The sequence below is a fragment of the Podarcis filfolensis genome, assembly GCF_964270895.1.
Source record: "Podarcis filfolensis genome assembly, chromosome: 10".
NCBI classification, from domain to species: domain Eukaryota; kingdom Metazoa; phylum Chordata; class Lepidosauria; order Squamata; family Lacertidae; genus Podarcis; species Podarcis filfolensis.
The window spans coordinates 50757944-50780645 of record NC_139612.1 but is presented as its reverse complement, the minus strand read 5'-3'; the positions used below and the strand labels follow the sequence as shown (position 1 = coordinate 50780645).

At 39.1% G+C, this 22702-nt stretch overlaps 1 protein-coding gene across 1 annotated transcript in view; it reads right to left on the bottom strand.

Moving 5' to 3' along the window:
- The window catches only part of NUAK1 (NUAK family kinase 1), a 53089-nt gene that overhangs the window by 25562 nt on the left and 4825 nt on the right, over positions 1–22702 (bottom strand). The gene's annotated exons all lie outside the window — the stretch shown is intronic.

The following is a 22702-nucleotide window of genomic DNA, read 5'->3' as shown; positions in this document are numbered from 1 at the left end:
ACACATGCAGAGTACCGGTAAGTGTACTCATGGTCCAAATTAAGTTAGTGTTAGAATATAATGGGAACAAATTTAGGCCAAGCTAACTCTTGATGTAAACTTATCAACCTAAGTGTGTTAGAAGTACTAAGAGCACATTATGATTTGCAGTGTATTAACTCTAAATGATGATAAATGCAGAATAAAAAGTGAAAATGAGACACTTTAAAATTAATTGTGCATTTTAACCAATGTGGAGCTTTATTCTGTCTACAAGAGTGGGGAATTGCAATGCCATTTGTGAAAATGCCCTAAGTTGGCTCCCAGTATGTTTCCGAGCACAATTCAAAGTGCTGGTGTTGACCTTTAAAGCCCTAAACGGCCTTGGCCCAGTATATCTGAAGTACACGTCTCCACCCCCATCGTTCTGCCCGGACGCTGAGGTCCAGCTCCGAGGGCCTTCTGGCGGTTCCTCATTGCAAGAAGCAAAGCTACAGGGAACCAGGCAAAGGGCCTTCTCGGTAGTGGCGCCTGCCCTGTGGAACGCCCTTGCACCAGATGTCAAAGAGATAAACAACTACCTGACATTCAGAAGACATCTGAAGGATGTTCAGGGAAGATATTAATGTGTGACATTTTAGTGTATTTTTAGTCTTTGTTGGAAGCCGCCCAGAGTGGCTGGGGAAACCCAGCCAGATGGGTGGGGTACAAATAATAAATAATAAATAATTGTTGTTGTTGTTGTCAGAAATAATATTTTATAGAACAGTTACAGCATTTGATGAAATTGTTTTATCACCTGTTTTGCTCCTAGGTTATTCAAAGCTATTGCCCTTTTCAAAACTGGCAATTAGTTTGCACAATACAGCTGAGTGGTAAGTGTTGGTCTGGAAAACCAACAAGATCTATTAAGGAAGATGGGCATGTCTATCTATTGTCGGCTATCTTTAGAAACTACAACTGGTGCAAGATATTGTGATCAGGGTGCCGACAACAACCCATATTTAGAGCAAACCACTACTTTATAACCCTTGGCTCTTGGTTTATCTTGGACCCAATTCAAAGTGCTGGTTAACATATTTAAAATCTCCAGTTCCCACATTCTCCAAAATGCTCTTCACCTTAATTTCTCTTTGGATTTCTGAATTTGATTCATCCAGTCATATTACTGAAGTAGAACTGGTATATCAGGAATTATTCATAGTTTTGTTTATCACAAGAAAAATCTTGGTGCACATAACAGTCAAATTGCTTTTTAAAAGTATGTAACAAGTACAAGAGAACAAGTGCTGTTGCGTACATTGATTAAATACCACAAACATTAATGTGATTGTACATACAGCTGTATTAATATTATCTGGTGATATTTATTAACACATGTTCCTGCAATGAGGAGGGTGTTGGACCAGACAGCTGACATGTTCCCCTCCAGCCATATGGCTGCATCAGTAAAATACTGCATGAAAAGAATATTAAAGTAGTCTTGAATACAATCACATCAAAAATGTCCCGTCCCATCCCGTCCCTCCGCAATGCTTTATCCAAGTGTACAAGCACATCTGTAACACAGAATGGAGAAAAATGCAAGAGAACTAGAAGCTGGGGTAGACTCTGCATGCTCCAATTCCAAAATTAAGCTTGGACATTTTTCAAATTAAACCAGAATCAAGGAGGCGTGCCCCAGAGGGAAGAGGGAACTACAGGAACAACAAAGGATAGGGAAAATCCTATATTCCTAATTACTGTACAATGAAGCATGGGTGCCTTGCAAATGCATGTGTATCTCTGGTTCTTACCCTGTCTCTATCATCACTCCCTCCCTCACTGCGAAAATTCAGACTGAAAGCTCCTTGTGGCAGGATCCTTGTTTACATAACATCTTGTACAGTGATTATGCAGCGTAAGTAAAAATACAACAGCAATATGACCTACCAACTCAAGATCAATTTCCATCATAATCTTCTACCCTTAACAAGCGACTCTCCCCCAAGCTAAAATAATTCTTTGCACTTATGATTCCAGAAGGAACTGAAAAATATTCTAGATGCCATCATTGCTCTTTGAACCCTACATTTCATGTTCTCTGCATCACTTATGCAATCATTCAGTAGCCATATCCTTCCTGCATCCTTCCTAAATCATGGGAGTAGATGTCTTTCCAAAAGGAACTGTGGGAACAGAGGAAACAATAGCCAAACTTGAATCACAAATTCACAGTCTAAAAGCCACATGGGACTGTGTGTTCCCAGTGAAAGACAAGCTACAGAGATCAAATCAGGCAACATGATGGAACATGAACCATCCACATAGAGTATGAATTCTAGCAGGCATTCATCCCTATATGAAGCCCTTGCATGTCTGATTTGCTTTAAATTGTAAAACGTTAAAATACAAAGATGTTATCTTTTTAAGACTGAATGAAAAGACTTTGGAGAAGCCTCACTATATCTTACAAGTCCCGTCTTCTATTTGGTCATGGAAATCATCCTATTACAAATATTTGTTTTATTTACCACATTTCTATACTGTTTAATCATTGGCACTGCTAAGCGGTGCACATAAAAGCCTCTGTTGCATAACTCGAACAGCAGAATTTGTTGTTGGGATATACTGATTTATTGCATCTATTTAAAAAGCAAGGCCAGGTGTAGAACGTGGTTGCAAAAGACTCATGGGCACCTATTGCATAAGACGTATGTGCAATAATATGTTTTGTGATTTTTCAGTTTTATTTAATCTTTTTTTAAAAAAAGAAAAAAAATTTAGATGTTGAGTACTGGCCTACTACATCAATGAAGCTCAGAAATTCACTAACGTACTCCTTCCATGTTGTTTTAAAAGTGGCAGATATTAACAAAGCTTGCTGCAATCCCCATCATATGGCAAGCCTTACTTTTTAAAAGACTTTTTAAGGCTGTATCTCCCCCATCTTTAAAGTTGATCATCACATTTTTGAAAAGTGGCAGATATTCAGTACTTTTATTTATTCCCAGCATAAATACATTTATCCATCTTTAGCAAGATTCCCGCCCCCGCCCCTGCTTCATGAGGAACTAATAGAAAACGGCTAGTATTGCATTAGTACTAGAAGTGCTAAGAGGAAAGTTGGGGGAGGAGTTTTCATATGGAAAGGTCTAAAAGTTAAGCTATTTCTTTCTTTCTTAAAGCAAAGCTTTGGCTTAAAAGATCTGCTGAGCAGCCTTCTTTTTTTGCAAGGCTGGATGCAATTTTAATCATGGTAAGAAGGGGGAACAAATGCTTAAGAAATTCCAAAGGGTTGGAAGGCAGTTTCAGCTGGCAAACAAAGCTTGGCTTTTCTTTCTCTCATTTTGTTCCTCGGGAGAGGCTGCAAGTGCATATATGCTCTGCATGAAAGAAGGATGTGGGTGGCTTTTGGACCAGCACATGCATTCCTGGGAAAAATAAATATAGACATTGATAAAAATATGCTTAGTATTAAACAGCCCTGCATTTGGCTCTCGAAAAGAATTTCAAATGGACCTTGTTGTCAAACACATAAGGGAGCAAATTCTTCACCATCTAGGGTCAGTGGGGGAATCATACCATCCAGTGAATGCAAAACAGTGCATTTGGGTCCAGGCCAAATAGGACCAGCTTATAGGAAAAAGATGCAAAAACTGGATCCTCTACCAAACACCCATACACACAAAAACCAACCCTCATTCTGAAAAGACATAATCAAAATGATATTCACATAACTGTTATTTTTACAAACCCTTCCTTTTTTAATGCAGTTGTGTTGTCTATGGTCCTGATTTTCATTAAGAGTAAGACTCATCCTTCAATAGAACCAAGGCAATACAGTACTTTAGTTTCCATTTTCAATAAATATATAAAATGTGTCTGTGACTGCTGAGGCTTTGATCCAACTATTTAAAATCACTTTTATTGAGACATGTAAGCATATTCACCTATAACTGTAATGGCTTCAGCTACGCAAATAAAAATAATATTTGTAAGTGTAAGGGTGCCCTTCAGATTATTATGGTGCTTTTAATAGTCATAGAGCACTACAAGATCCAAATGTGTTTTATTACAATATCAAAACATTAAGGAACTTTCTTGTAAGCACCATAAATACCACTAACAGAATTCTGTTTATGAATGAATTTTAACACAAATACTTTCAGAATAAAGAATCCTTTCAAAAGTATGTTTATACTTTAATACCAGAGATTTTGCAACCTTCATTTGTTGACATCTCAGTGATGGGATTGATGCCAGGAGCTATGCATAATGGACGTGTATCATGTAAACCTAAGTAGCTATTATTGTCTTTAAGGAAGACATCTTGTGAAAGTGTTTGTTCATCAAGCAGATTCTTTCTTGGAGAACAATTAATTTAGACTATTCATCACAACTTTTAAAAAAAGATTGAAGTGGCAAGAAATTGCTTTTGTTGGACCGCCCGTACTATCTACTCAAGCCTGTACAAGAAAAAGTGCTGTTCTGCACCTGCAGGAAGCACAGAATATTGCTTACGTTCTTATTTACCACTGCCATAAGAAATTCTGTCCTCTAGAAACTCAAACATTAATCAGAACAGAATCACCAATGCGAATACTTTTTGACTCAGTGAAGGGCAAGAGCTTACAAGGTTCTATATCCTCCTATGCACTGAATAGCAAAAAAAAGACCAATCTTAAAGTGGGAACTAATAAAGGTTTTTGTTTTTTTTACTTTGATTTGTTTTCATTTTCATTTGTGATTTAGAGATAACTGGCTATATATCTGCACATTCTTCGAGCCGTTCTTGCATACTGTAGGATAACCCACTCACTCACACATACAACTAATCTCTAATCAAATCATGCAGTGAAGCTTTTTAAGAAGTTTGGGCTGTGACAGTAATAACCAAGAAACCTCAGGAACCATTTAATTACAGTCTCAAATTCATTTGTCTAGTCAAATAACAAAATTTCCATTTAGCCTCATCTGGGCATGGAATTTACTATTTTTGTCATTTCACTAATGGTGGGAGGATCTATTTATTTTGAGAGCAAACAGCTCATGCTAAACCACATGGTGGCTTCATTATGAATATCTTATGAACACAGGACAGGGAGGAGCCTGCTACCGCAGTGCCATTGTCCCCTCTGTGCATGCTCATTTTACTGTGGCTCAAAGTCTGAAACCTAACCTGCATCACAATATTAGATGCTTTCAAGCATTTACTTGAACATGCTGGGTGAACAAGAGGCAGGGGTGTGAATGCAAGCCCCATCCCCAATATACCTATGCAATATTCCTCTTGCTCAGTCCCCAACTTTCCCCAGTTTGGGTGGGGTAGGTTTGCAGGGGACTTGTACTCACAATTCCTTGAATGTGAATAGAACTGTGCACAATCAGGGTCACTGGCCTGATAAAGGAGGGTCCTTGACTGTGCTCCACACATATTCGTGCAAGTGCAAGCCCCCACTCAACATCGGGAAGACTGGAGACTGCGCCACACAGAGAGATGTTGGGAAGAAGGCAGGTTTAGGGTCTTGCCCATGGGTCTTTGGGGCCCCCACAGCTATGGTGTAGAATGGAAGGTGAGAAGCAGGGATGCCAAATTTTGGCACCACACCATTGAAATTTGAGACACCAAGTTCTTCCACTGAATAGGGGTTGCAAGCATTCCCCTTGCCTCCTGAACAGAGATACAACATTTGTGTGTATGACAACCATAGGTCATATGATAACCCCATGGATATTGCCATGAAGAAAAATGGAATATAAACTGAAGCAACAATCATGACAGTGGTTACCTATCTGAGACACTGTAGTAGTGGGTCTTCTGTCTCAATGGTGATTTGACCAGATGACATCTAAATCCCCAAAACAAACAAAAAAATAAAAAAAATTTCCTTCCAGTAGCACCTTAAAGACCAACTAAGTTAGTTCTTGGTATGAGCTTTCGTGTGCATGCACACTTCTTCAGGTATCTGAAGAAGTGTGCATGCACACGAAAGCTCATACCAAGAACTAACTTAGTTGGTCTTTAAGGTGCTACTGGAAGGAAAAAAAATTTATTTTATTTTTTGTTTTGACTATGGCAGACCAACATGGCTACCTATCTGTATCTAAATCCCCAATTCACTCCACAATTCTGACAAGTGAAGGCATACTGATGCAATGTCTCTATCATTTTGAATTTTTGGACTGAATGATTTCAATAAATTAACTGAGATAGTTATACTGTTTTTGTTTTGTTTGTTTGTTTTAGTTTATAAAAGAAATGTTGGAAAATATGAATACATTTCACACGGCCACATTTTTGTTTATGGCTACAAATGGTTTGCAGAGTTATGAATATTTCATGGCTTGCTCAAGGCAGTTCCAAAAGTTTATGCGCATTTAGTGCTATTGCAGTAAGAAACATTCCTCTCCTTTTAGACTTTCCATCTTACGGGCCAGGAGTAAACAGAATTTAACCTTGAAGACACTACAGTGAAAAAGAAAATGTTTTAAACTTCCCTGCATTTCCCTAACACCCTACACAACTTCCCCTATGGAAGTTGTGGGTTTTAAGCCGATTTGTCTTGTTGTTGAAAAAATAGCGGTGGGATCTAAAGGGAATTTCAACCTGTTTGTGCTGCAGTAAATTAGCCTAGAAGGGAGTGGGATGAGGAAATGTAAGAGGAAGAACATAATCCCTTGACGGAGGAAAGTATGCAACTGTCAGTGTGAAACATGTTAAAAATGCATCATACAAAGAGCTTTAAAAAAAACCCGATTAGTCTCATAGCAGCTCCTTCACCATATATAGATATTACTACTTATATATTTATGTTTATTTATAATCTTCGATTCTCTCATTAATTTACACTGCAGAAGTACAGCCATCCTAGCACTGAATGCCAAGCTGCGTTGAACCAAAAGTCATACAGGGCTGCCATACATCCGGAATTTCCTGGACATATCCGCGATTTGTTCATCGAAAATAGTGTCCAGGCGGAATTTCTGAAAATTGGTAAAAATGTCTGGGGAAACCATGTATGTCAATGTCCTAAAAAAAAAACAACAACAACTCAAAAACTTCTTTTTTCTTTTTAGAGTTTGTCCAAAGTTCACTTTTTAAAATATGGCAACCCTACTTTAAGGCCAAGAAGGTTTAAGGAGCTCTCTTTTACTAGGGAGAATAAAGATTTCAAGAGTTAAGGCCAGGATAGTTCGATCATTTAAAAATATTTACTGTTCGGACCATCTAAGCCAGATCATCTCCATGGCAATGCAACCTCAGCAAGAATCATGCAGCTAAAGTCAAATTAGTTATTTATAAGTGGCCCAATCCCATTGTTTAGAGTAATAATCAAGAAAGTTACTATACAGTGTTTCACACCAAGCTATCAGTGGGGCAATTTGTAACCAAAAAGATCCTGCTGATTTAAACCATGGGATCCTGTCTTTTAAAGACTTGCTGTTCCTTTCTTTTTCAAGTTACATACTGCATATTTGTTCTTTTCGTTACATTTGATATATTTTGTCTGATGAGGCCTACAACACTGAAGGGAAAGCACAGATGAAACTGCAGAGGAAATTGTACAATTATTATGTTTTCAAAGTTTTAAAAGTGTCTTTTTTGTTGTTGAAGATACATTTTTGCTGCAGATACATTTTTGAGTGTTGGCGCTAGACTTACAGTGCAATGCTAACCATGTCTACTCAGAAGGAAGCTCTATTGAATACAGTGGTTCTTACTCTCAGGTAAGCAGGGGTATGTTTGCAGCTTCCTAAGCTAGTTACATGGGACACGGGTGGTGCTGTGGTGTAAACCACTGAGCCTAGGTCTTGCCGGTCAGAAGGTCGGCGGTTTGAATCCCCGCAACAGGGTGAGCTCCCATTGTTTGGTCCCAGCTCCTGCCAACCTAGTAGTTCGAAAGCATGTCAAAGTGCAAGTAGATAAATAGGTACTGCTCCAGTGGGAAGATAAATGGCGTTTCTGTGCGCTGCTCTGGTTTCTCCAGAAGCGGCTTAGTCATGCTGGCCACATGACCTGGAAAAACTGTCTGCGGACAAACACTGGCTCCCTCAGCCAGTAAAGCGAGATGAGCGCCGCAACCCCAGAGTCCTTTGTGACTGGACTTAACTGCCAGGGGTCCTTTACCTTTACCTTTAAGCTAGTTATACACGTACAACTGAAATCAGTGCAAAAAGCTAGTCTAGGTTATCTTAAACCCCATAATTTCAAGGGGAATTAAATACAACTAACTTAGTCTGTATCTCACCTAATAAATATAAATGAAACTGATGTTTCCAAAGACTGTTTGTAGCCCATGGCATCAACAAGCAATGAAAAAATAATATACGTACAGGAGCCTGAGGAAAGTGATTCAGCCTTAGAGTTTACTTGTATACCAGGTGACTAGATACCGTATATTATCTTTCTTTTCTTTTCAAATCACTGCAGACAATACATAGACACAACTACAAGAATCTGCTCAACAGTTTAGTTTCCCAATACACCTTTTTAAAAATATCATTTCCTAAAACGAACGCTAATTTACTGCTACTGTGACACTGCTTGCAAAGGAAAGCAAGCAAGCTGCCTTCTCAGACACCAAAAGGCCTGAATGCAGATGATAAATGTCAAATCAAAGTTTTATTTGCATTAACTGATGCACTCTGAGCTTGTGCCGAGAACTAAGATGCTTCTAAGTGTATGCATTTCACTTTTGCACTGCCAGTTTCTCTGGCTGTAAGTAACATTATCCTATCAACAGTGGTGACTCAGCAACAGAAGAGGAATTAGTGAGTGAATAAGAGGGAGATTTTCCTCCCTGTTATACACAGATTCAAAAGCTATTCTGTGTAACTGAACCAGGCACTCGGAACAGAGGATTTATGCTGCACTCCCAAAGGATGGGAGGTACATTTGTAACTCCCTTCCTACCCTCTGCCCTCACCCTTAGGTGGTAACAGGATTTGAGTACGTACTTCCTAAGCATTGCCCTGCTGCCAGAATTACATCCCCTCATTGTCTGGTACTTGCCATATTTTGCAGACAGGGCTTTTTTTTCTTTTCAGAACACACCCTCTAGGGAAAGGTTTAACTAACAAAAAATATTAATTGCAAGTAATCCCAGAAAGCCAAGCTCTGCCTAAACAACTCCTAAGAAACAACTGTCTTTATTGCTTATTTAAGTAAAGTATCCAGTTCTTTAAAGATGGGAATGGCCAAAGTGTTTTCTGTGTATTGCCAGCCTTATGGCTTGAAAGAGAAGGTATGATTCATTAGTTTTGAGTTGACATTATTAGTGGTGCTCCTCCAGGTGAGCTCAGTCTGGAGTCATATTTATTGTGCTGTATGAGAAACACTGCCATTTCTTCCTGTATTACATCTGTGCTTTAGATAAATCAGAGGCACAAGTCAGTACAGCTCTCAAATTAGCATTATTTCAAAGAAATAATCTCAGGTTTATTTGAGGGAAAGAAAGTGGTAGTAACTGAAGAGTTGTCAGAAGAGGGGGGTGCAGGCTTGTCACCTAGAACCAGGTGACCCCTCTGCAGATGGAAGCAGGCCCATCTGCCCTGATGGAGTGTGCATGTTTGCAATCTCAACATTCCCAGAAGGCAAACGAGTACACACGTCATCTTTAAAGTCTTGGTGAGAGGGACAGGGTAACATGTTGGAACATCTTTGTTGTTTCTGCCCTGTTCCGAACATGCCCTGCTCCTGAACACTGATTCCTGAACACTTTGTCTGCTGCTGAGTCTGTACTGTCGCCTGCCTCAATAAGGTTCTCTTTTTTACTTACAAATAAGAGAATCTGCTTGTGCGTTTTGGGGTGGGAATCTGGACAGTGGCCATCATTACATCTTGTGGGAATGAATTCTACTAACACTTCCGTTCTGGCAGGAGGTCAGTAGATGGGTGGGAGAGGTGCTTAACTCATCAACAAAGAAAGGAAAAATTTCAGGGGACAGTTAAGGGTAAAGAATAAGCAGCCTCTCACACCAGTCAATTCTCCCAGCCTCCACCTTAGCACTGGGAGGGTTAGCACAGGTTTAGGAACCCCACGTTTCCCTTGTAATATCCAGCTCTGCAAAAATAATGTTTGGAACATAAACAGGTGTACTTCAGTCTTGCATGATCTGTGTTGCTGATTTTTTTATGTAAGGCCCCATGGTCTACCAACGTATTTTAAGTTTGCAAAGTAAGCATGCACACTCAATATCTTTTAACAGTTAAAGCTGATAGGCAATAGAGTTTGGGACCTCTCAGGGATGGGCTCCTGCTTTATGAAATTCCCCACCACCAGCACCCCCCCCCCAAAAAAAAACCAATATCCCGTTATGTGGTTGGCTGCATTAGTTCAGGTTTTGAAGAAATGTTTGAATGCTCTCCTCTTTTCTCTAGCTTTTAATTGAATCTTTTATTGTATACGGTGCTGGAGTTTTTATAGTATTTTCAAGTGTATTGTGCACAGCCTTGTTTCATTTTGTTTTATTTATTGGCTTATTTTTCTATATTAAGTTTTACATCTGCTGTACGCTGCCCCTCCTGATGTGGCAAAAGGGAGGAGGTAGAGGTGTGATTTGAGCAGCATGCACTAGCACATTTGCTTGATCCTAGTAAGCTATAGGCCGCTTAATGGTGGCTTAGCATTATGTGTGATCCAGGCCAATTTTATCAACATGAGGCATTTAGACCTTCCAGTTGCATCTCCGTCTCCATCCACACTGAACAAATGCAGGCTTCCTAGAATGTATACACACACCATACTTAGTTGATGGGTTTTGTTCATGCTTTGCATCAGGCTGTCACCTTCCCCAGGTTTCATTAGCTATTGGCCATAGTTTGCTTTTAATCTGCACCATGTGACGGTTTTATTTCCTTGCTTGAGTAAACTGTTATACAAGCTTGACACTATAATGCAACTGTCTGTTGGAGTGTGGACTGATATGCAGGAAGGGTAATCCTGTTTTAAGGGGTTGGACATGATTTTATTGGTCCCTGCCAACCTTATTATTTATATAAATGGTAGAAGGTCACACTGATAGAATCCAGAGCTCCTTCTCTCTTCTAGTAGCTATTGGTGATAAGGGGGGGGCGGCATGCAGGGCTGCTGAAATTCTATGTACTTTGCTTAGTGCCAAGCTGGTAGGAGCACAAATTCAATATAAGTATACTGGAAACTGCTGGTATATTTCCTAAGCCTGTAGCCAACAGGAAAGGGTTAGAAGACATTGTAATAATTTGAAAATATCTAATAGTTTATGCAGAGTCTTCTCTTCTGCTGTTACAAGACATCTCTGTCAGAACATCCAAAAATTGAACTACCATGTGTGATCCTGGGAAGAAGGGAAGAAGTCATCTGAAGCAGACAAAGTAGAGGTTCAGAGGAACTATGAATAGATTAAAAACCTTTCCGACAAATTACATCTTTCAAAGCAAATTCACATTTGAATGAATACAATTCCTTTCAAAAGGAGGTGGAGTTCAAAACTGGAATGGAATTGAAAACTGTTTCACAACTTTAACTATGAAGATGTAATTCTGACTTCAGCAAATGTTGACCAATACTGAGTGCAAGATCTGCTGAAAGGACAAAAGCTTTAGTTATATTTAACTTCCTGCAAAATTGCCAAACAGATGTTTATGTTTGGCTTCTACACTCGCTGGGGCTAAATGCAACATCAAACTAGGATTCCACAAAGTGTAGGTTCTTTCCATCCAAATAAGTTCTTAAGAAAGTAAAAGCAATGGCTGACATGTTTTATAACCTGGGTAGGGCTGGGAGATTGATCATGCCCACCCTGTTCTTTATGCCTCTTTTCATTATTTAAATACATTTCTAGTTACACAATGATTGTTAATGATCAGCTTCCTAATACATCAGACATTTTTATTCTTTTTTAAAAAAGAAATGCTTTCTAAATTTCACAAAAATTAACACAAAAATTAAAATCTTGGCAAATCAGAGAAAAGAAAAGTGAAATAATTCAAAAGTCTCTGGAACAGTTTTGTTTTGCACAGTTGCAGCACACCTTCCTTCAAAAGTCAAAACATAATTTCCTGGGCAATTATATACTCTGACTTTTCACCCACCATATAACAATGAACGTAATGAAAAAAGAAAGAATAAGTAAAGAAGTAACTTTGTAGGATATATTGATAACTCAGACTGGCCTATATATTCAGAAAAAATGAGGTGGAAATGTGACTTTTTTAGTAATAGCATTATGGAATGTCCTTTCAAGGGAAGAATGCTTAACACCAACCTTTCTGTCTTTTACATGCTAGGAAAGAACCTTTCTAACTTACCCAAACTTTTAAAAGCAGTAACACTTTTTAAATTTCTGACTATCATTTGGCTTTTATCTGCTGCTCTTTTGTGTCTATTATTTACTCTTGTTTTGCATGTTTTAATTCTCATTAACTGTCTGGAAATGATGGATTAAAATGTTTCACATAGAAAAATGAATGAATAAAATGGTATCTTCCCCCTTCTTCTGACCTGCAGTCTGAAGTGGTAAGCTGTACCACAGGGGTAGGGAACCCTGTGGTTCTCCAGAAGTTGTTATGGATCCCAACTCTCATTAGCCCCAGCCAATGACCAACGGTCAAGGACGATGAGGTGTAGTCAAGGGAGCTATAGCCAGCAACATCTAGGGGGCCACAGGTTCCCCACCCCAGACCTACCATGTCAGTATTGTACCATCTTGTTCTACTGTGTAGACCAGGCCACATCAGGGAAGCTGTATCTGCACACTGTGGATTTCTACTGTTTTTAGTTTTAAAAGATTACTTTCTAAGAAACATTCATATGTCTGGATCATCTATCGTTTTGTTAAAGAAGAAATCAAAAGAACATTACGAGGGCCACCTTGAAAATACAGTGGTACCTCGGGTTACATACGCTTCAGGTTACATACACTTCAGGTTACAGACTCCACTAACCCAGAAATAGTGCTTCAGGTTAAGAACTTTGCTTCAGGATAAGAACAGAAATCGTGTTCCAGCAGCGCGGTGGCAGCAGGAGGCCCCATTAGCTAAAGTGGTGCTTTCAGCTTAAGTACGGACCTCTGGAACGAATTAAGTACTTAACCTGAGGTACCACTGTACCAGAAGGAATGTATGACAGGAAGGATACAGGGACAACCCACACCTACCTTTTGCAATATATACCAAGGCCAAGCACAACTGGAGGAGACTCAATATTCTGAGTCTTAAAATCTCTTTGCCAATCCCCCCCCCGCCCCCCACAAAAAAAGTTAGGCAGAACAACAGCAGCAACTCAGGCTTCCCACTTCACCCTGCCAATGACCTTAACACAGACTTGGATATAACACCTTCCCCTGAGTGCAGAACAATTCCCTGCTCCGGCTACTCCAGCCAGAATTTCATTTCAGCAAATACCACAAATCATGTCATACTGTGTAGAACTATTTAAAAGCAGGGTTGTGCAATGTGAACTGTTCACTGCATGGGAATGAACCGGAGTCTGCCTAAGCTAGCCTCTTTCACTCCTTTGTTTTTTATTTAAATTATCCTGAAGATGTGGCCGCACTGTTGTTCGGAACTTTAAACAAATTTTCCTCTAATTGGAGATTCAGCCTAAACTGCAAAAGCAATTTAATGCTAAAATCAACATCCTAACAAGAGAATAGTTTGGACATTTTTTTTCCACATGTATTATCAGCTGTTTCCTAGAAATAGCAAGCCCCTGGCTCAGCTAAAATGAAACCAAATCCGCTATGTGTAATGGAATTATAACACACTATACTAAGGAACTAACAGAACCTGGTAAAAACATATATTTTCATGCATTAACTTTTACATTCCTCTAACAAGCACATGGGATTAAGGCAAAAAAATATATATATAGACCATTTCCAATATAATCTTATCACCTTGGGGTTTTGGGTAGGAGGGATTAATAACTGATTTATTTCTACAGTGTCTTCTCTAATGTACACACCCGTTTAAAAGCATGCCATTATCTGAATTAGCTTATATAACAGGATATAAAATGTCATGGCAGGTTTTGTTGGAATGGTAATGAGAAGAATTTGTGTGCTCAATGAAACAAAGATGCTCACTTCTGTGCCAAATATTCATTTGATGGCAATACTTCAAATAAATTATTCCTTATAACAACTAGACTGTCATATCCTACAACCACATCCCGAACAACCACCCAGCTGGGTTCAATAAAGCTATTTTCCAATGTGCTGTATACATACATACACACACACACACACACACACACACACACACATACTTCCCAGATGTTTTCTGTGTAAAACATTTGGTTTCAAATGCATAGCAAGTCTTTCCAAAAAGCCATTACATTTGTTTAATGGACTCATACAGTTCAGCTAAAATATCCTGGAGCAGACATCTGACTGCATTTCTGCTCTATGAGCCCCATCTGCAAAAAGCACAAAGAGCAAATGAGAATGTTTTACATGATTTATGCTGCCTTTATGATCAGCCAGTTCATAAAGCACAAGCTTTGTTCAACAGACAATAACACAGACTGCTTTCAAGTGTGTCATTAAGTGTGTGTTTTTTTCTGTTTTAAGAAATACTTTCCATTCAAACAACGGGCCCAATTCTAAAGCAGTGGGATCCGTGCAACTAGAATCAGAATTTTACTTACTGCACCACCAAAAAAGTAATTTCCTGTTTTCTCTCCTGAGGATATCCAAGACAGATAAATTCATAATATCTATGGTGGCACATTTTTATTTTCACCAGAGGAAAGCTGGAGGAAGGAAATTTATAAAATACATAAGGAATTATTAGTGTTAATCTCATTAATCCTCACAATAACTGTGAGGTAAATTACTACTCTTATTTTACAGCTGGGTTTCTGAAATTTAAGGTTTATTCATTCCAGTGAACTTATGGATGAGTTTAATTTTAACTCTCCTCCCTGAACCATGTCTGACACCAGTCCCATGTTTATTTTAATTCTATATATATTTCACTGTAGATGGAAGACCTATGTGAAGAAATTCAAGTCCTTAATTATAACATCTTCCCCTCAAAAACTTGAAAGAGATTACTAAGCTAGTTCAGCTATCATGGCTGAACCATGGTTTACTGCAAAAGTAACCATGGTCAAATATTGGGCTTGTGTATTCCAGCACTTCCTTTCCAGTGCTGCCCCAAAAGGAAGAGTTTGGAAATGTTCACTTCCATTTTTTAAATTAATACTAAATTATTTTATGAGACTTATATATCATCCTTCTTCACAAGACCAAGGGATGGCTATGAAAAACAAGTAACTTAAAACAGTCATCATCAAAATACAAAATCAATAAAATATAAAATAGCAACTTTTGCCAAGTTTCAGAGAAAAGCCACACCAAAGTTTCCTAGCTAGCTTTTGTTATCATAAAAGAGCTATCAAATATTTTCAGCATACTGGTATAGGTCCAAATGTCTTCCCTTACAAGTATCTTAAAATATTTTTGTGGTCAGGCAGCAATATTGTGTTTTTAGACATATATTATGACTGAACTATGAAGTAGCATTCAACTGTACACAGATTTCTACAATGTTCTTCCCCTGGTCACTTTTTCTTTTGACAAATATTTTCTGCTCTGAACAGCTAAACACAGAATTGTTAAAGTGATTATGAGATATTTCTGCTTTCCAAGAATTATGGAAATGCAAGCAGTGCCCGTTCTAAGAGAAATTCAAATGTCATTTGCATACAATTGCCAAACTATAGACATTAAGCTTTGAAATGCAGAAACTGCACAGCACTCTCTGATTCTAGATCTCCAGGGCTGGATTTTGAGCTATTCAGATTTGCCCTCCAAATATGGGTCCCCTATTTCCTAAGCAGCTCTCACATTTAAGGAATGCCTATGAGGTTGCAATATCCTATGAACTCGAGTGGGACTAAGTCTCATTGAACTCAATGGAGCTTTTTGAGTAGACATGTATAGAATTTCCAAAGGATATATACCTTTGGAAAATATAAAATTGTGTTGAAAAATTAATCCAGCTAGTGACAGTAAATTAGCTCTGCACAAAAATATTTTGATCGTATCTACAGCTGTGAAATTATGGAAGAAATTGCCTATTTTCTGCAAACTGATTCTATCTTCAGATGGCTTTCTAGCCCTATCTTGTGACATTCCAATCCCACCAAGAACTTATCCCATAGCTCCTTTTTTCAAATAAAAAGTAACCAATAAAAACCATATTTTATTCTTATCCTCCAAAAGTATTAGAACAAGACCTGAATTGTATCCTATTTAGGGCTTGTACTCAATCCTGGACCAGTGAAAAATTTAAAAGCCAGACATCAAAGCCCATGTATGTGGACATCCTCAGACAGCTACGATATCACCAATATTAAATAACATTAACAAATGTAGAAGAGGTTCATTGGTAGACATGCTGGTTTCTTTATGTACTTTACTACAATTTGAACATCAAATAGCTTCATACTTAACTAGCCACATGGAGGTATTTTCTCCCACTTTAGACTGTAACGAAAGGTTACTGCAGGGTCTTTATATGTATTAAACATCTGGAAGTTTTGGTATGGATCCAAGATATCTGATCAGCATGGGCAGCCACTATACTCCCATGGCATATCTCACCCAGCCCCCTAGTGTTCAGTGTCTAGGCTCTCCTAATTTATACAATGTACAGTGTTGTCTGTGCAGACATGGTGATAAATATGTGCTGCTTAAAAGCAGATATTTCACAAACTATAAGTTACAGATGCTCTGGGCTTTCATGTGGGCAAGACAAATGAGAATCCTATGCCTGACTGAAAAAGCAGAGTTCAGAAAACAACAGCAAGAGAACACAAATGAAAACCTGGGTACATTTGAGGCTTAAATAAATTGGTCACCCAGTACTGCACAGATGCATTTATTTCACTTTGTAGTTCTTTCCACCGTAACTCAAGTATCTAGCAATAGGACAGGGCTGTTGTTATTTTTTTAAAAAAAAATGTCCTGCCAAATGGACACACAAAATGTCGACATCTGTTAAAAAAAGATGGTTAAAGGCAGCATTTGGTATATATAATGGATAATTACAAGGAATCTGTGAGAAGAATTCTATGAACACTAAACAATCTTTAGCAGGAACTGTTTGTTCCAAACAGCTTTATCCAACATGTATGATACCAAAACATAATTTTATATATGCTTTCAGATATAATTTCCTCCATATGTCATACATAATATCCTAATCTTGAATTTAATGATACAAAAAACCCACACACATGGCTCAACACAAAATGCTTTAATGTTACAAACTCCCTCTATTATGATTTTTCTCAAATGATGTTTTGAAGCTGTTAGTAATAACACATTACAATGCAATTATGCTTTTGGTTGAAAGCAACTTGGCAAACAATGAACAAAATTCCACTGCGAATTGTACTTCAGGCAGCCAAATATTAGCCAGAGTTCCTTACCCTAAAAGCCACAATTCAAAGACCAAAACTTACATATCTGACCGCATCTGGCACCCACTATCCACAAACCCACCAGTCTCACCTTTCCTGTACACATACTACACTCAGCCACAAATATTTCAGATATCTATATTCTTAGATCCACTACCCACCCACAGATACTCAGACACATACATCCCTCATCCTCAACCAAGCCTTCCAAAGCTTTGGGTTTCAGTTCCCTTGAAACCTGCTACTGCCCATCCCATATTCCAACCTGTGCAAAGTATTGTTTTAATTAGGTGGCCAAAAAGGGCAACAACCCACCAAAAGCCACCAGTCTCCCCCTTAACTCCAGAGCTTGCACTCTCTCTCCTTCTCTTATAATCACTCACTCTCTGCCCATCATGGTGTCTGCACTGCTGTGACCTTATTTCAAGCAATTTCCCATAAAAATTAGCATTCGGGCAGGACGACAAAGCCCACCAATCCTCTAAGTAACCTTCTTTCCTTGAGAACAGAAACACCTAACCAATCAGGACAGAGTTATTTCCTGCAATTTGCATAAAGTGGTTCCTTCCAAATGTAAGCCCACAATCAATCTGTTGTAAACACTTCAAAATATTCCTTCTAATGTTACTCTTGATTGGTGTCCACTGACCAATCAAAATTTGATCAGGATGCTTTCATATTATTGTTGCTGCAGCTCTGGTCCAACAGAGAGGAGATCAGCCACCACACCACTTTGGCGACTGGGTGAAAGCAGGTGCAGAGAACCATGACAAGACTGCTGGCTTCTGTCAGTAGGGGATAGTGGAGTGGGGTGGCAGCATTCACCTGACCTCCCAACAGCTGAGTCATTCCACATACCAGGAAGGAAAGGGGAAGGTTGTGGGAAGGTTGACTCAGCGCAAACATACCAGCAGGAGTGCCAGATTGGCTCCATCTTTACATCTGCGCTGTGCCAACCATCCTGCTTCCTTGCCCGTATCCCTCTCCTTCCCAGTAAACAACGGCAAACCACCATGCAGTCCACTACTTCCTTTCTTGCAACACAGTGGAGAAAAGCTCTCTCCACCTGTTAACCTCACTTTTTCTGTCCAGTCCCTTGCCTTACTTTTTCTCCCCACCACCAATTAAAACTTCTACCTAATGCAATCTTTTCACCTCCGCCTGTCAGGGACTGGGCAGAGCAGTAATGGTGGAGACTGCCTCCCCAGCCTGACCCTTCCAGAGAAGAAGAAGAAGAAGAAGAAGAAGAAGAAGAAGAAGAAGAAGAAGAAGAAGAAGAAGAAGACAGTTCAGAATTACAAGAGGGGTTTGAGGGAGGTCACAGCTCAGAGGCAGACGAGGAGGAAAGCTGGGAAATAATGGGAGAGGAGGAGGAGGAAGAGGAAGCAGCAGGAGGGCAACAGCTGACAGACACAGTGTCTTTAGAAAGCATTTCAGACCCCCTCCTCCCAGAACCTAGTGAGCCTTGAAAGTAGTAGAGCAAAGGGCTCAGAAGCAAAGGGCCCTCAGTGCCACCTATAGAGAAGATAATGACGATTGAGGAAGTGGGAGAAAAAGGGGGTGGAGAGTCACACGGAACAAGGCCATTATTCCAAGAAGCTGCATTCCAAGCCTCTCTCTGAAAATATTGAATAAAAAGCAGATGCTAAGAACTTTCCTTGTCTTATCCATTCCTGGCAACCTGATGTTGCTTCCTCTGCTGCTTGACACCACCTGCTGCTAGCTGCCCTGGCCCTTACCCTACAGCCCCAGTGGGCAGCCATCATTGGTTTTAATAGAATTTATAATTGGGGACACACTTTTTATAGTGAACTTGGAATCATCCAACTCTGTCTCACCACGTATGAAATATAAATATATTTCAGTGCTGGCTATCAGAACAGACCAGACAAGTAAGAAAAGCTCCCACTAACCTGGTAAAAAAAACCACAACACATTAATTAGGCTGTAACCCTTTATACGCTTACCTAGGAATAAGTCTCATTGGACTAAATTATGCTTACTTCTGAGTAAACTTGCATAGGATTGCACTGTAAGTTGATGAAGACCTGAGATACATGAGAGACCGTGAACATGACTGTGTGAGAAAAGGAGAGTTAGATCATGGAGTAACTCAGGACACACATGAAACATTATATATGATCAATATGCTGTTCCTTTGTAACTGGAATGCTGCATCTACTTCCAAAACCAATATACAGTACAGTGGTACCTCTGCTTGCGAATGGGATCCGTTCCGGAGCCCCGTTCGCATCATGAGCAGAACGCAACCCGCGTCTGTGCGGGTCGTGATTTGCTGCTTCTGCGCATGCGTGTGACATCATTCTGAGCGTCTGCGCATGCACGAGCAGCGAAACCCGGAAGTAACCTGTTCCGTTACTTCCGGGTCGCCGCGGGACGCAACCTGAAAAGACGTAACCTGAACCGAAAGTAAAAAGAGGTATGACTGTATAGACTATGCTTTGTTCCTACTATGTAACTTTGTTGTTATTACAGCACCTTCATCAGCCCACACCCCTTTTTGATTGTGATGACCAAGCATGTACATCTGTCTGTTTCTACAGGCAATAAGGTGCAACAGTGTCATAGAGGTTCTCCACAAGCACCATTCCAACTCTTCCTTTCTTTGTGTATCTCTCATATGCTTCACATTGAATATGTTTGCTTAATTTTGCTTATATCTTATTCAAGTCAGACTGCAGTATTAAAAAAAAGTTTTGTTTGACTACATCTGAGCAACTAGATGGAACTCCCACAAAACTTTCAAAATACACTCTACTTTGCAAACTTCTGTCATCTTTTTATCCTAGTACTTACAGCCATTTGCATGTAACATCTCCCAACAAATGTTTGGAAAGTTGGCTGCCCTTGTACAGGGTGGTTGTGCTCTTATATTTCATGCATTACACAGCCCAGTCTCTAGCTGTTGTATTATTGAGTAAACATGTTTAAATAACAAGTTGTTGCCAACAACAAACTAAATATAACTAATCTATATTCCATCTAATAAGCTAAGGCTGGAAAAGTACTTCAGGTTTCTTTAAAAAATCATTTTTTTGGCAATAGCCCTTTACAGAGTTGAAAAAATATGTCAAACTCCTAGATACTACTAATACTTATTTTTTTAAGTTGTACATTGTGGCATCTGGGATTTTCCCAAGCCTGATGTGTATATATTGAGGAGGGGGAAAATAGAAGCTTCTAGTGCATGCAAGTTATAATGCTAGATTCAAAAACACTTCTTTGTAAGACAATGCAATTTAAAGCCCTGCACTATGAAAATATAATGGAGAATATGTCATTATGTAGGCTTCATATTAGCATAGCTTCATGGACACTGGTGAAAATCCTTCAGATTCATATCAGGTTCAGATCACAATCCATCTGTCAACCCTGAAGATTTCACAATATCTGCCCCAGAAGCCAAAGAAAATTCAATGCCTCACACTTTATATGTCAATATCTGACTAATCAGTCAAGAACACCTAATAGTATGCGCTATACCTAAATTTCACTTGGTTAAAATATATACTCAAGGAAGGTATATATATAACTTTGAGAGGGCAGAGTACTAAAGTTGTTTCTAGGCTGCAAGCTGTTGCCATATGGTTCCAAATATTTACATGCTGCTGTGTAGGAAAAGGTTACCTAACCCAGTAATTTGACAGCAAGCAAATGACATAGGTGGGAGTGTGACCTGGGATTTCTAATACTTAGCTCCTCTTTATTTGACAATTTGCTGTGAAGTCATGATAGGAAATATGCCAGTCACTTTGCTTCAAGAACCCCCTCTGCTGGTCACAGTACAGAGTCTATTCAGAGCTTTTTAATGATGCCATAAATGCTGATGACTAAGGAGAACAGAAACAGAGCAAAGAAAGCAAAGGAGAAGCTAAATGAACTCCTGTGCCTCTGCTGGCCCAGACCTTTTCCACAACATTCTCCCCTAACGTATAAAGTGAAAAACTGAAGTTCTGCATTTTAAGAGCTTGGAGAAAAGGAACAGAAACAGTTCAAGAAGTCAATGTACACCTGGCATGGAGTCATAGCAACCAGTTATAATTCCTTGTAGTGGTAGACCCTACAGAAATATGTATGTGCTTTTAGAGATGAGAAAAGAAAAGCACTTTGCCATATTTAATACAAGTAAACACTATCCTGAGCTAGTCAGTTTGTTGGAACAATGTAAAATTAAGCCTAGCATTTTAATCTTAAAATAAATAGAGATTATAAATAGCAATGCTGGTTTCCAAAGAGGCTACAAAGTTACATCTCTGTTTCAAAGCAAATTTAAAAAGAATCAAAAGCATTCTTTTAAAAATAATAAATTTAGATGGATAATGTAAAAATGATGTAAAAAAATCTATAACTTAACCTAGATGCATGTAATATGACTCAGTGCTTATATCATGCATTTAAAGTCAGCATTTGCATTCATCTCTGCTTTGTTTAGCTGTCCTCTTAACAATTTAACAAAATGGAAGAAGAATACATAACACAAGCTTATCTGCATATAAAATCATTTAAGTATAATTTTCATACTGTATTAGAACTTTTTTTTTCACTCACAAATCAGACTGCTGAAAAGCTGCAGTCTGCCTGGAATGCTTCAGAAAAATGTCTGTATAGGCATAGCTGACTCAAATACAGAACCAACCCACATGAGCTGGAACACAGGTCCACTAATAGGTATTAAATGGCAATGCAGAAAATAGCAATGCTTCTAGCTTTATTGCACAAGCATTTCCCATCTGCCCATGAGATCTCCTGTGACAGAAGAACAAAAAAGTTGGGCTGGAGTTACAGTACAATGCCACATCGGGACAGCTGTGTTTAAGCTGTTAGCCGGCAGACACAGATGAGCCAAGTGGACTCTAAAGCTCACTGAGGTAGAGTAGCAGCATCAATGTGTTTGTTTAAAGAGGTCAGTAAAGTTCAGGTCATAAAAACCAGCAATGAAGTGTTTTGGTTTAAAGGAACTCTAAGCTGAATAGCATTTTCTGTTTAGCTTACTAGAAAACACAATACAGTCCAGGGAACTTTGTATGCCCACACTTTGAAAGAACAGTAAAAGGAATGATCAATTTGGAGGGGAGGGGAATGCCCATTTACAAACAATACTAAAAATTTCCTAACTGGTCTGCACCTGACAGTTACGATTTAAGAGAGTGAGGATAAAGTTCTAGGTGCAAATACTTTGGGAGAAATCAGACTTCACAAACACACCCCGAATAACTCTTGAATCGCATAACGGCGTGGCGGGGAGATCTACATCAAGACACACACACACACACACACACACACACACACACCACACACCACACAGT